The 16461-nt window shown below is 40.2% G+C and overlaps 1 protein-coding gene across 1 annotated transcript in view; it reads left to right on the top strand.

The window, feature by feature from the left end:
- The first annotated feature begins 967 nt into the window (after positions 1-967).
- The window catches only part of LOC115010956 (metabotropic glutamate receptor 4-like), a 167356-nt gene continuing 151862 nt past the window's right edge, over positions 968-16461 (top strand). The window contains exon 1 of the mRNA XM_029435886.1: positions 968-1532. The gene's annotated coding sequence lies outside the window, so the exon portion shown is untranslated. The remainder of the gene's footprint in view (positions 1533-16461) is intronic.

Below are 16461 nucleotides of genomic sequence, written 5' to 3'. Positions count from 1 at the left end.
ATGCAACTGATTAGACTGATGAATCAATATCTGCAATCAGCGCGGCAATGATCAACATATGCAAACAAATTACCCGAGGGATGATCCGAGGTAATCAGTGATCGGTGAACAGTACATAAACGTCGAGAGTGACAGGTGTGTGCCTGCGATTGAACTGTGTGCATGCGTAACATGCAATTTCTGCTGCAGAACTTTAAAGACCCCTAAGTATTCACAGGTAGCGAGGAGCAGCTGCAGTGCACATAAAGATGCGCTAGTCGGCGCCTTAAGAATGAAATTCAATACTTGTGTGTTGTACAGTGAATGTGGAGCACACTGCACTCAGAGGACATAAACCTGGAGAAGAGCCCTCCCTGCACGGTTTGTTTAACTTAGAGAATCCTTAAACCTCCACTAACAGTATTCCTACACATGAAACAACACACACACACACACACACACACACACACACACACACACACACACACACACGGTGTTATAACCGCCCAGTGAGGCGGAGATGCGTCAGTGCGTTACTGTAGATAATTTATTGCATAGTAATTCATCCTAAATGCACAATATCAGGAGCAGTGAGAGCCAACTGCACCACCAGCACTCCCAGAAGCACACACACCTGCACCTGAACACCTGCAGGTTGTGATGACACGCTCTTTCAAATGCCTGAGCTTCTTCATCCACTGCATGTATGTAACAAATGGCACAACTCTTAAAATGACTTGTCAGCTGCTTTAAACCGGCCTTCCACATCAATCCACGTTTTTAAACTGGAAATCTCCATCTTTTTTTTGTGTCTTATTCCAAGTAAAGATGCATCCGCCTCAACCTCGAGTTTATTGATGTGTTTAAAGTCATCTTATTTCGTTGTGTGATTTTTTTCAATCATCAGTTTTACGCAGTCATTTCCTGTCCCCCTTTTCTGTTGTTGTGGAATGCGTTACCAGCAGTGTCAGTGCTAGTCAAAGCTCGCCTTTGGTGAGGATCTCATTTGTAGCGTTTATAGGCTACAAAAGAACAAAGAAAAAAGAAAAAGGAGATTGTTTCCAATCTTGCGCGGTGGGAGGGGAGATGTGTGCAGTGAAACGGGAGAAGCAGGAGAGGAAGAAGAAAACAGAAGAAGAAGAAGAAGAAGAGGAGGGAAAAGTAGGAAATCTCTGCAACCCCTGGAGTCTCATTCAGCACCACTCGCTACTGGACAGCGTCTGAGCAGCAGGAGATTTGTTCAAACCTCGAGTCTGGGAGTAACACCGCATCTGCACAGGGCACCTTATTCCCACCACAATTAACAACACTTAGTAATTCACACCGACGTTTTCACTCCCCACACCTGTCTTTTTTTTCTTTAGAATTATTATTATTTCCTCCGTGTGGCGCGTTTGGAAAGCAGCGTTCAAACAGCAGGCGAGTGCTGAGTGGAGCCGGCGCTGCCAAACACAGACGCAGGAAGAAAAAGAGAAACAAACTGGAAAGCATCAGAGATCGCAGAAGTTCATTTCCCCCCTCTTTGGGCTCACTTATATCAGGAGTATTTCAAGGTAAGAGTGTCTCCCGTCTTTTACAGTGTCACATTAGGATCAGCGGGGTTGAGGAGTGGTACTGTATGACAAGAGTTACGCAGCTGTGTTGTGGCTTCTGTCTGTGAGTATATGCAGCACAAATCTGACTGAACATTAACATAATTGGAGGCATTTTGGTATGCTTTAAAAGCTTATTATCGTCACACGAGGAAAAAGTGCAATTAAGGTTTTATTTGTCTTCTGGTGGCATTTTTGCTTGAGCTCAGTCGCACATACTGACTTTACAAACCCTCTCCTTGTGTATATCGGTGGGTCTGCATCTGTTGAGACGCTTATCCTGGTTCTGGAGGGCTGTGGTCCCTCTCTGATCACAGACCCAACAGATGAATCATCTTTAGTGTGTGGGGGGTGGGGGTGGGGGGGGGGGGGGACTTGACAATGAACCCCTTCATCAGCTGAGTCTATAGGAGCCCCCCTCTGCAAACCCCCTTTCCGCTCCACTTGGCTTGCTGTTGTTGAATTCACAGTCTCAGTCTGTAGGTCTAATCAATGCACAGATGAAGACAGACGGTCAATTTGAACTAATGCGTTTCTATGAAGACATTGGATGTTGGTTGCGGAGACGCGCTGAAATCTGCGCGCTTTTACAGGGTAGTTCGTATGAATCAGTAGCAATCCATCTTTGCATTTAATCGTTCTCAAGTGAGACATAACGCCCCGGTGGGTCATATGGTTTGGTGACGCCTCACTTGATTATGCATCACTGTCAGGGAATAATTGCTGCTCATATTTCTGCTGCATGTAGGCTCATGAATAAAACCATATTTGTTTTACTGTGTTGAATTCATTCAAAGAATCCATTTACATCTTGAGGAATGTTCAATTGACGCGATGAGAAGGATTTAAAAAAATGAAGAAAACATCTGTTTGCACAGACATCCTGGAGTAAAATGAAGCACCATATTTTAGGATTTATGTGCCTCTGTTTATTTAATTTTCTATGGCAGCCTTTGCAGGTTTGTTAAGCTCCACTCTATAACCCTCTGAATCTCCTCGGAGTCCAACATCCACATACTTCAAATGCCTCACTGGATCTCAAAGAGTGGATATGCATTAATTAAGGTGATACTCATTCAAAACTTCATTTGATGCCAAAACAAAAACAAAAAAGGGAACCAGAGTAGTAGCAAATGACAACAACCCACGAAGGAAATACTTTAAACTCTTACATTCTTGGTCTTTAAAGACCAATCAGATTCTCCCTAAACACTTCTTGCAAACAGCTGCACTCACGCAGACACTGAGCCACTAAAAAATGTATTTCAACCATTTCGTTTTGTTTTTGAAAGAACAAAAACAGGCAAATGGATCATTGGATCATCATCTAAAACAAGTGCTTTGAAATACCCATCAGAAGCCTTCACTGCAATAACACGTTGCCTTTCCATTGATTCTCACAGTAAGAGAACAGAGCCAACAAAGCTTTGCAGCACAATTTCTCCACCCAGTCTGTATCCTTTGAGCAATATCACACTGTCTGGAGAGTAAATCTCCATCAGCAGTCACAGTACATGTGCATTAGTGATCATCCAGGAAGGATAACACCTTTAAAATCTTACCCACTGTCGACAAATCAATGCTCGTATGAAATCAGGTCAATTGTAGATGTCTTATCATGTTAGCTGTACTGAAACTCCTCAGTTTATTGGCAGTGATGTACATGTTTACAAGTGTTCTAGAGAACCTGAATGGCTTTTAAATCATATTTGTCAAACAGCACTTTCTGATCTCAAATTATTGTCCTGTGTTGGCCCGATGGCCTTCATCATAGCATGTTTGCACTTCATTATCTTGCTTATACTCAGGTTTTCTCCTTTATTTATGCAAAGCTTCATCTGCCCTGCAGCCACTATTTGGCTGTGCTGCTTTTAAACAGTATATCAAGGTGTTGGGAGTAGACTCTTTCCTGAAGAGGAAAAAGCACCTTCTCGAAAGATACGCAACATTTGCAGAAACCTTCTTTTTTTTTTTCTGACCTGAGCCTCCTCCCTGAAGCTGTGCACCAGCCCCACCTACATCCGTCAATTAAACAGCCATGTTTGGTTTCGAATATTGAGGTTAGTGTTTGGGCCATAGTTCAATTTAGGGTCTGCCAATCGGAGATGGAATTTGTATGCAGCCTGGGAGGTAGTGCTGCCCCAGAGGCCCGGTTCAGGGAAAGAAACAATTACTGCAGAATTGACTGTCGGCAGCCCAAATAAAGCCTGCATCATAAAAAAAAAACCTGAAACTGTCTACTGTTTGAAGTGTATACCTGAACATTAAAGAGTGTACCTACAGCATTATGTAAGTTTCTAATGGCACAAGACATTATTCAGTATTTTCTCCTCATTACCGACTTTCTCCCAGAAACATAAAAAACCCATCTCATTAAGATGCAAAGCTTGGAGAAGCTCCAATAAACAGAGTGAGAGAATGACTGTCAGCACAAAGCCTGTTACTTTTAACCTTTACATCCAAATGAGTTTCCTTGTACTATAATCTGTTCCAGTGCTGATAATGTTCCCCTTATACCCAGAAAATCATCCAGGATATGTTTACTGTCATTTCCTCCATCTTTGGTAATTCATTTTCCATGCTGCTGCGAGTTACTGTGACATTATAGGAACAGGGTGGGATAAATCATTCTCCTCCGTCGCCTTCTCTTCCTTCTTCCTTTCAGACTGATCTGAACGCACGAGCATACGTCAGCGATGAAATGCACAGGCATCCAGCAGAGGAGACAGACAGACAGACAGACAGACAGACAGACAGACAGACAGACAGACAGACAGACAGACAGACAGACAGACAGGAGGAGTTTTAGATATCCATTCCTCTGTTGTTCCTTATCACTGCTTCTTGATCATCATGGAGTGTCCACATTCTGGATCACATCCTCTGCTTCCTCCTCCTGGCTGTCCGTCTGTTCATCAGGGGGGGGGGGGCCGTGTGTGTGGTCTTGCTGTTCTGACCACAGTCTGATGATCTCCAAAACAACAGCAGATCCACTCCTCACACTCTCAACACAATCCTATTTTCCAAACTGCTGATTCTGCTTCTCAGTGATCCTTTAACAAGCTTCCTATTCTATAAGGCTTAGTCATTTCTGCCGTATGTGTCTTTTGGTGAAATACTTTTTATTGCTGGCTTTGGACTCTGGAAGTTCTTATGTTTTTCTCTTTTGAGGGATAAAGCTTTAAAGTCCAGATACTTTTGTTTAAAGCCGCAATGCTATAAGAAAACTCTCTTATGGATCGTTATTGCGTACATTTACTCAAGTACTGTCCCTAAGTACACATATGAGGTACTTGAGTATCTTCTTCTCGGTTGGGTAAGCTACTTTGAAAGCGACCAATTACTTTACGCTGAAAGAAGTTGAACTACAGCGAAGAAATTCTTTTATGGCCCAAAATTGCTTGTTTGATAACTACACAAATAAAATAGCAGAAAAGTAATTTAACTACTTGAATCACAATGCAAATATGAACGTAGTACCAGAAAGATGTAGCTTCACTACTAGTTTAGTTAGACATAATCTACAGGCCATTGTTCTGCATTGAATACTTTAATACTTATACCTGATTGTACTTATACACCACACAGAGTTGTGAGAGCTGCAACACGCCTACAGGTTGAACATCTTCATTAGAGGCCTGTTGACACTAATCACAGATGACATCCACTAGCACTCTGTTAATTCACAAGATTTACAACACAAACAATGAAGCAAATAATCTTTCCATCGCAGCGAGAGAGTTCCTCATAATGGGGATACATTTTGACAAGGTGTCGAATTAATCTTTGTTCTTAGCCGAGGTTATAATGCCACATGCCGTCTTCAGCTAAATTGGCTTCGACAGACACTTTTTAAATAATGGGTCCCTCTTGACAGGTCGAGTTCATTCAAATGAGTCAAGAGCATAATGGATCCGTATCACTAATACATCTCAGACAGAGTGATGTTTTGCTCTTACCTACAGAGTCATGTAAGTGAGACAAAGGGGTAAATATTTAAATAACGCAGTGAATAAGGACGTTAATGTCTCCAACACACGGCTGCATTGTTATCCGGTTCCTCCTCGGTTGGCTTCAGTTATCGGGACATTTTCTTCACAAAGCAGGATGAATATTAATCACCCGATATGTTTTTAATCACTTGGTAAGATAAAGCTACAGGAAACTCAACATGTTAAAATAGATAAGTGTTAATTAAGCTTGTGGTTTTTGGCCTCAGCGTCGACAAATGACATCAACAACTGCTTCCCTTTGCATTAATGTCTTATTAATAATTTTCTGGTTCAGTGGACAGATGAGGAAAGTTCACAAATATGGCAAACTGCTCTCCCTTGGGTGTCGGTTTGGTTGCGTAATTGACGGATTTGTTGATTAGTGCAGGATTGGAGTACAGTTTTACAGAAGATTATGATTTGGCTGGATTTTTTACCATGAAAAAATCCCAAAAATGTTTTCTAAATGACAACAATACAGGATATTTGTATGTATTAAGCCTATACAAAACCAACTGGGTCCTGTTGTAAGGGGGCGCTGTAATTGGCAGCAATACAGTAGCAGATGTTAACGTTAAATTAATCAATCAAGAAGACCATCACACACCATAACCCTCTAGAACTACAAATATAATTGTTTTCTGATGTGAACTCGGATTATATAATTACAGGAAACTTGAATGACATTGTTTTTCAGTCCCTTCAAAAGAAAACGGGAAACGGGCTGTGCTAACCTCCCTGAGTAACGACAGCCACTAGAGGGCGACGTATCTAGTTTCTTGGCATTTGCTGAAAGGATCAATGCTTTAGTTTTTTTTGGAAGGACAGTCTTGGTCACATTGTTAAATCTGATGCTTTTCTAAGTAAACAACACGTCTTCGTTCGGTTACCTTTCGGGTTGAACGTGTTTCAGTTTCAGGTTTTTAAAGCTGCTCTGGTTCAATCATAACTTTAATGGCATTTATTTCTTTGGTTTTCTTGGATTTGTGATGATGTTTCGCACTCAGAAAAGACTAAACCGTGGTGATTTCTAATAAGGTGTTTTATTGTTTTCTTTGTAGATTTGAACGTTTTGCAGTTTATCTATATGTTGGATCAGGTTCTCTATACATTTAAAGAGTTCTACTGCTTCTCGTCGTATTGTATGGTCATACATAGGTTTAGTACATTCCTGACATTTTTCTATTCTAAAAAACAAATACAAGGGTTCATGTTTCACTGCTACTATGTGTCATTGATATTCATAATGAGTGAGTTGAGGCATTTCCCATTTTCTTTGTCAAAGTTAAGGTTTGCCCACTACTCATGAATATGTATGAGCTTATATCTTCAGAAATGTGTCTCGTGAACTCCAGCCAAGTGCCTTAAGGACACAATCTTTTGTGCAATAAAACTTTAAGCTATAAAGTCCAAACAAACCACATTGCAACTTCTATGTGTTTGGCAACTTGTACACAACATTTCTGATGAACAAACAGAAACAGTTTCACAGCTTATTTAAAAAGAACAGTTTGGATTGTAATGATAATATGAGGTAATGACTTTGCAATGATGATAATATTAGCTCATAAAATTCAGATGGAATGAGTTATGCAAGAAAAAACACACAACTCATAAAAAGGTCCAGTATTCAGGGTGTAAAATGTTCTATGTAGGTCTTCAGCATAAAATTGTAGAAATTATCTCCACTTTTCCCATAATGCATGACTTCAGGGAGAGCTCTTTTTAGCTTCAACATACCAATCCAGATTAGCTCTTGTTCTGCACACCAGCGCCTGTCAGAAATCTTGTGCCAGCAGCAGCGGGAAGGCACAGCCGAGCTCCTAAACCCTGCAGTCAACAGCCACCCAGCTCTCTGTGCTCTTCTTCTGGCCTTGATTACAATTTGTGTGCCACAGTGGCAGGCTCCACAGAGAGGGCCACATGGAGATATTAAATGATATGTGCGGTTGGATTGGATGGCTGAGTTTACTGCAGAGATTTGAATTTTTTTTGTAATTTAACATAAAGTCACAGTTAAAATTCTAAATTTGGTCAGTGTTCATAACGTGGCAGGTTGTACAAGCGAAGCAAATCCTGCGCAGACATTGTGATCCAAGACGGTAATCTTATTTCGCTCCTGTTTTCCTCTACAGTGAATGCTTATGGATCCACCATTCAGATCCAATTTTCTCATTAGCCTGCCAGTGCCTTGAAGAAAGATGGATGCCAAACAGTGTTCATCCTATAACCTACGCTGTTATAGAGACTAATATAGGGATCGCTGTTAGTAGACACAGGACATGATTAATCGCATGCTCTTCTTGTTTTTCCCAAGTTCACAATCTCCACAATCGAATATGAACAAAGCATGACAGGAAGCTTAGGACAAACGCGAGGAAGCACAAGTCATTGTTTCTCAGCAAAATGCAATAACATATTGACTTTGCAGGAGTGCATGCAATTTACCTCAGGTCAATGCTGATTGACTAGTACAAATGAGCTAAGACGTACAATCATTTGAAAAAAAGCAGAAGAACAAAAACATGCAGGATGATATTTTATTCAACATCTCCTCCTCTTCATGTCAACAGTTCAGCATAGCAGTCCTCAACAACATCCACAGAGTTGTGTTTAACAACATTATATTGTAAAGGGAGACTGCCATTAGAGGCTTTAGTTGTTTCCCTTGGTTGTGTTTTTACTTTATAATGGGCCTGTAGGGCTCCTACGTGCACCGCAGGTCCACTTAATGGTGTGTTGATCTGCTGGAGCCCATTACTCAGAGAATCCTTGTCATTGCCCTTGCCCTTCCGCAGTACCACACTTCAAGCTCACCGGTAATGAGAAGTCTGTATTTACAGCAAGTCCTGATTACTAATGCAGAGGCAATGATATGGGATACCATGTCTACCACTCCCAGCTTTCATGTCTGACACCTGTAAGTGGGGGAATTAAAATTGGTTACTCATATTGCAAACACGCGCAGACACACAGAGTCAGATCAGGTGGGCCGACCAACAAACACACATATAAATCAATATAAATATACAACCTGTAGTGAGAATTAGTCCAGAAATACTGATCATTTCCAAGCAGTCTGCGAGAGATTATGTTTATATATTAAAACATAATCAGGGGATGGTCAGGATGGAGTCACACATGTGGTTAAGTTTGGTTACGGTTAGGAAATATTGTCTGATTGAGGTTAGGGAAAGATGGTGGCTTTAGTTAAATATTGGAAAAGTATACACATCTTTTCTCTTTTGTAGACTTTTAAAAAATATTTAACCAAGACCACAATCCTTCCCTAAAATTAAAGGAACAGTTCCACATTTTGGAAACGACGCTCATTCGGGTTTCTCTCCAAAGGTTAGACGAGAAGATCGACACCCCTCACAAGTTTGTACGCAGAGTATGAAGCTACCGCCAGCAGCCTGCTAACTTAGCTTGGCTGGAAAAAGGGGGAAGCAGGTGGCCTGGCTCCGTCTGAAGGTAACTAAATCTGCCCAGCAGCACCTAAGCTAAGTTAGCCGGCTGCTCGCTGCTGGCAAACATGACAGTGCTATCAATCTTCTCATCTAACTCTCAAAAAATAATGTCAAACCTTTCCTGTAACTACCTTGATAATCATACCTGTTCAGACTCATGTTGATTAAAAGTGTACTTGTGCGTTCCTTTCACAATGTACTGCTGATACACATGAGTGGTAAACATCATTTAGAGGTAATTAGTTGCATTCCTATATTCTGTTATAGCAAATAACATCCTTGAATACATTTAAATGAGTGTCTTCTCCTTGAGATTCTTTTCCAAACTGCAGAGAAAACTAAAGAACAAAACAAACAAACAATAGTTATAGTGAAACCATTATTGACTTGTAGTGTTTCCAACAGATTTGCTGTGTGAACTAAGAACAGACGTGGACAGCGTCTTCAATGAGCTTTTGTGAACCATATTTGTTTCATCATTCGAGGTAGCGTGGACTCCCCGTCGGACTTGCACACTGTGTCCTGTCTTGTTTACAACGTGGCTGTAATGGGGACTCTGTAGACTTTCCTCAGTCAATACAAACACTATACTAGAGCCCGGCTTGGCAGGGTAAAGCACACACACACAGACACAGACACAGATACACACACACACACACACACACACACACATCGGCACTGCTAGAATGCCCTAGGGCCTTCTAAGACACCCAGAGAAGAACAGCCTAGGGCCTAGGCTGTTCTGCTCTGGGTGTCTTATCCATGTAGAGAAATATTAGTACATGGCACGGAGTGCATTTGATATATTGCGACGTTCCACTAGATTTAACTCTACTTGTGCCACCAACATACTGTAGGCTGTAAGGATAAGAATATATGGCCCTTTTTTTTAATGCGAGATGAAAGGCAAATATTTAAACTTGGTAGTGTTCCAACACTCAGCTGCTCAGTGTTGCTACTCAGCTCCTTGTTTCAGAGCACGTGTGACACATGGTGTTGTGTAGGTTTCAGGTTTGAGCATTTTGTTGAATATAACCTACCTAGCAAAGTACACCCGCGTGTCCTCCTGGAATAGGCGACTCTAAATCAAATCACATTTTATTTATATATCCCAATATCACAAATTAGCCACAGTGGTCCAGCTATTACTGTTTCCATTCCCGCCTTTGCATCTTGTAAGTCAGCTCCAGTGTCCCCCCACTTACACACTCAAGACTTTTGCGCATCCTCGAGGACTCAGGGCTGTCCGACTGTCAGCAAAGGGGGCTCTGTCACAGACTTCTTTGACACTATGAATATGAAGTTGTTGGTTTTATGATGACACGATAGTGACTTCAAATATGTTGACTCGGTGCAACTGTACTGTACTAACTTTGGACAGTTAACTACGTACAGTATGTGATTCCGGCCTCACACTTTACCATCCACAGTCCTCGTGCAGTTTGGAGCCATCACACCCTCCTGCACTCACACACTTTGGGCTCAGGGCTTTTCTGCTATCTGTGTTTTAGACCTGCAACTACCTTCCTGTATTTACTTTGGCAGATCTGTTTGCCTACTCTTTTTGAAGCCAGCCCTTTGTTCAACCATCGATTCTAGTAAAGAGCCCTTAATTCTGCCTCCTTTTCCTGGAGTGTCTGCATTTGGGTCCTTTCCCAGTCGCACTGTAACTGAACTGTGACAATTAGCTTTTTGTCTGAACGCTTACTTGAAGGATTTGTACCTCTCTCCATACAAGAGGATAAAAGATTCAGATTTTTCAGACTGGGCGCTTATAAGTACAGGAATTATTACGGGTAAACAGCGCCGGCTCTCAGAACCTCTAATTAAGGGTATCATGAGAACAAAAGACAACCTTCCAGGTGTACTGTGGCCACTTTAACAGGCAGTCTTTCATCACAGCGCAACAGCAACCACCCATACAGGCTTCCTAATGAAATGCTCCATCTCTGTCATCAGACTGCCACTTTCACAACCTATTAAACCTCATACATTCATTGCACTGTTATTACTGCATTATGTGCCAGTGACTTCTGCTATCCTGCAGCATTGTTTCAATTACGAGGAGGTGGGGTGCCGTCACCGAAGTTTCATCAGAAAGTCATGTCATGATTTTCCACTTTATGGATTCTTTCCAAGGCGTTCAAGATAACTTCCTCTGTGATTTTTCATCCTTGTGTGGTGGCCTTCACTCCGTACGAAGTGGGGATCAGTGGCTTTAATGTATGCATATTGCTTAGTTTTCTTTGATGATAAAGTGTTTTCAGGGTTGAGCATCCACCGAGTCCAACACACAACACACTGCCTCTAAAGTTGCACTCCACATTTATGACCTCAGGGTTGAATTATGGAATAATCTCCACCAACAGATTGGTGGGGCTGCATGTAATGGCACAGCTTAGATGTCTAGTGGAATTTAGACCACTGTATTTGCCCACAAGGTACAAAATAAATGACAACTTTCCAGCTACTTGTCACAACTCGAGGGACCAAAAATAAGAGTTTGCAAAGCCCCAACATAGGATTGAATAAATATTAAGTTGTTTTACTGAGGCTGAATCTCTATATGTGAAGGCAAGGGCAACAACCTTATCTGATGTATGGTACATGCAGTGGTGGATAGTCACTAGATTTATTCAAGAAATGTACTTAGAATTTTCAAGTACTTATACTCCTATTGTTTTATACTTCAACATTTAGGAGGGAAATGTTGTTCACGACATTTATTTAACAGCTGAAGTAACTGGTTACAAAGAACAGTGTCTGGTTGAGGCCCCTTGTCTTGTTTCAGATATGTGTGTGAGTTGTTTGCAGTTCCACCAAGAGACGTTTCCCCCTTTGGGGAAAAGCAAAGATTAGAAAAAGATCCCAAAATAAATATAAATTTGTGAAGCAGAACTTTGTTTTTACTTCTTTATTTACTGGTGAGAAACCTCTGGACTAAACACAATGCTACATACGCACTGATGCATCAGTATTAACAATCTATATATAATATATATATATACGTATATAGGAGTACTTTAGGAGTAAGTAGGATTTTGAATGCAGGATTTTTGGAGTGTTTTTACATTGTTGATACTTTTACTTAACTAAAGGATCTAAGTGCCTCTTGCATCACTTGGTACAAGAAATGTACCAAATAAATTCCAAATATTACTGTAAAATACTTGTATTTCCTCCTGAAATGAAAAAAGCAAGTAATCAGAATGTGTGAAGCTGCCAAAGCCGATAACAAAGCAAATAATCCACGATTAATACGATCCATCGGTGGTTAAATATGGTGGTGCGTATGAATATAAGTTAATTTATGGGAAGGCATCTCGTCATTTATTTAGCTGATTGTCACGAGAAAATGAGCTCATTATGCAGCATATTGTTTACATAAATAATAAGAGAATAAGGTCAGCATACAGACACTTTAAAAAAGTGTCTTCCTGACCCTTGAATGAGGTCAAACACTTTCCATATCCTCTCTAATCATATATCATTGGAGGCTTTTCATTTTTAAAGAATAGTCCAATATCCCTCTGCACACAGTTAAGCACTCTTTGACAGCAATCCAGGGAGGATTAAAGCCCTTCTGAAAGCAGATAGTGGCCTTATATCTCCGTAAGTATTCAGTATTCATTTACATTTTAGACGTTTTGATTATTTTGCAATTGCTACAGTTGGAAAACATTAAAACTACACCGGCTGAAATTATTATCTGATATTTGGATAATAGATTGTTTTCTGTCATTTTTCTGTCTCTCACATGTGACTATTTGCTGCATTTCACTGTTTTTATTTATCATAGTTTGATTGATTATTTTTGAGTTGATTTGGCAAAACAAGCAATTTAAAGACCTAACAAATGTGATGAGAATTAATTTCACTAATTTTGTTTTTGACAATTCATAGGCAAGACTATTAACAGAAGAATCAAGAAAATAATCAGCAGAATAATTAAAAATGCAAAGAACTGTTAGCTGCAGCCTTAAAGACAGGCTCGTAAAATACATTAAACTATTATTTTTTTAATGCATTCTAGTCACAATCACTTTAATAATTTCAGAAACAAATACCCGCTGGCAACATTAACGTCATGTGTTCCACTTTCTTACATAACAGCGAGCACACTGCTGGTCTGCATGAGGCATTCACAAACATAATACTATCACAAGAACAACAAATGTTTACCAGTGAAGACATACGGCAATTATTATACTCAAATATTTTCCTATTACAGGGTTGAGCTGAATGATGAATATTAGTATTGGTTAAGGAAACCCACAAACCAGAGGCTCTGGCAGAGAGAGTTGTCTTCTCCCTCGAGCTTATTGTGTGGGATGCACAGGATCATTAGAGGCTGATGTGTTGGAGATCAGACGCTGTAGTAATGAAAACATACAACTTCAAAGGACGACATGGAACACTTTGAGGTAACCTGTGTAGGATTAAATCTTTACATTTTGTCTAATATGCTGTCCCTATATCCCTATAGATGCTTAATTTCACTATTTTGTCGTCCTGCTTTTTTTTTTTTTTTTTTTTCAGAAAATGATTTTTCACCAATTGAAAGCACAAAAAAGCAACATTTTGCTTTTAGATTGATTGTGAATGATGCATAATTATGGCTTACATCTGAATGTAGGTAGCCTCCTTATTTCATATACATGCACTAACGCCGGAACAATTAGTGGGTTAACTGATGGCTAATGAAGCAGCTATTTTGATAATTGAATAATTGTTCGAGACATTTCTCAAGCAAAACTGCTAAACCTTCGCTGGCTCCAGCCTCTTAATGTAAATCAATGTAAACTGTATATTTTTGGAGGGGGTTTCGGTCGCATAAAACAAGACATTTAAGTGACTTTCAGAACGGTGAAAGGCATTTCAAACAATTTTTATAGATGAAGCAAGAAAATAACATCAATTGATGAATAATGAGCGAGTCGCAGCCCGAACATTCACTAAACTATCCAGCCACCTCGAACAAATCTGCTCAGCCAGACAACCCTCAGTGCACATCTACAGCAATCTGATCACAGCTTCAATATCTGCTGAGATCCTCTCGTCTCTCGTCTAGAGATCAAGCAAACTGGCAGCGATTAGGATATGGTTTAAACGAAAATAATGCTCTGTAAAATCCCTGTAAATTATATTTATAGGCTTTTTTTTTGCTCTTTGCTCGTCGGACGCCACGTGCCTAATCTACTTAAAACAAGTTGATAGACTGGTAATATAAATGAGACTGCGTTGGCCATTTGAGGATCTGTCTTCATTAGGAGCGGATCTGGAGAGAGTTTCTATTAGCTCGCTATCAAGATGGGGAGACTGGGAGGAGGAAATTACGCGTGTCACAAGACAAAGTGCGAGCGGCCCACAGCGAAACCCAATGGAGGATGAAAAGCCTTAATCAACGACAAGGACTGCCGGTGACAGGGCACCATGATCGCCCAATGCGTCTCAATGTAGAAGATTATATCCCACCTCTGCCAGATTAACACTTCCTCTGTACGTTCCCGGCAGGAGAGAGGAAAGAATGGCACCTTCCTCTCCTTCTTCCTTGCTTTGTTCATAACCATCAAAAGGTCTTTCCCACATTTGGGTCATTATTTTTTTTTTGTCTCATCTGCAAGGGTAATAACGCTTACTGTTCTCTGACAGATAACAGTCGCAGAGCGAGCCCCGGGAGGACCATAAAAATAACTCCCCAACACCGTTCGACAATATATTACATTTATAATGGAATCGAGGAGTTCAAACTATCTGAGGATGTTTTCATGTGAGATACTTAAACTCAATTTAAAGGTCATTATCCATCTGAATGAAAAGCCTTACTGTTATGTTTTTCTTATCGGCGTCTTGTTTCGCTCTTGTCCTTGTCACATTAGTTATGAATAGGAGGCGCTGGTAAAGCTTCTTTTTCTGATCATTTCACATACACACACACACACACACACACACACACACACACACACACACACACACACACACACACACACACACACACACACACTCATGTAGTATTGGAATTAGTCAGATGCCGTTATGACGGAGTAAGCTATAAACAAGCTTTGTTCTTTCCAGTAAGATATAGCGCTAAGCTACACTAGTGTTTCACATTGTGCAGATATGATAATGAGTTCAGGGCTACTTATAATAATAATAATGACGCATGATGTGTGTGAGTGTTTGTCTGCCAGTTCATGGTCTCGTGCTTCTACCAAAACAGTTTTCCCGCCTGTTGATACACATTTTACCATCCATTGCCAAGGTTACTGGCCATGCCTACTTGTTCTTTTGTTATCCTTCTTCTTCATGGGGCACTGGCTGATAATTAATTTCATTTAATTGCCCTAGTCCTCTGAGGCAACTGTGCTAATTAACAAACAAGGAGCCGCTATTTTCATCTTGCTCCTAAATGAAAAGCGTGCTGATTGTTCAAATCAAATCAAAGCTCAGACTGTTGTCCGTGTGCTGCACCGATGGTTAAACACATGCTTTGTGATCATCACAATACTGTTCGCCATCACACAAACTGTTTAGTTATAATGGTACTTATTCTACTACATTAATGTTTAAATGAAGATTTGATAGCATACACATATTTTCAGAATGTTTTAAAGTTATATCTATACATTAAAGGGGCAACACATTCATACATATGGACAGTATAGTATCAGTATAGTAAGGATAATGTGCATAAGTTGCATCATTTTCTACTGTACTGTTTTGTTTGGAGTAATTGTCATTTGTTTTATTTTTTTGTACTTATTTACAGGTTGAAATACATTTTAATTTCAACCATTTATTTATTTATATTTTGGAAAATAATCATGAATTAAGACTGTAATGATTTGTAATATTTCAGTTTTTGCACATTAGAGGGTCAACGTCAAAGTAATGTACATTAACATTTGCAAGTTAAAGCATTAAATGAAACATCCAAGCGAGACAAACAACTGAAAAACATATCAACGCAAATAGGACAGAGCATAGATGTCACATCTAAAGAAAGACCATATCGAGTAGTTTTAAACATCTTACTAAATGTTGTCATTTCAAAGGTTATCTTTCATTGCGGCAGTATCTGCTTCTTTGCTATTGTAGATTTGCTGAATATTTCAGTTTCTGCCAGTGGAATATGTAATGAGGCTTGTCGCCAGGGGTAGTGCTAACACAAAAGACCCGGCTCTCTTCTCTGAGTAAGTGCCAGGAAAGAGAACCTAGGGTTACAAGGAGGAGGCAGAGAGTGCTCTCTAAATCCCACAAGCTTTATATGAGACTGATCAAGAGTGAATACAGCATTCTTACAAGAGCGTACAAGAACACCTCATCACAGGTGTAAGAATTGCTCATAAAGAAAGCCTGCTGAATTGACAGAGGTTCAGTATACTCCTGTAGGGCGGTCACTTGGGCTTCTGGAAAACATATCAGCAC

This window comes from Cottoperca gobio, chromosome 7 (genome assembly GCF_900634415.1).
Source record: "Cottoperca gobio chromosome 7, fCotGob3.1, whole genome shotgun sequence".
Classification (NCBI taxonomy): Eukaryota; Metazoa; Chordata; class Actinopteri; order Perciformes; family Bovichtidae; genus Cottoperca; species Cottoperca gobio.
Note: the sequence above shows the minus strand (reverse complement) of the source record. Positions and strands in the feature narration are given on the sequence as shown.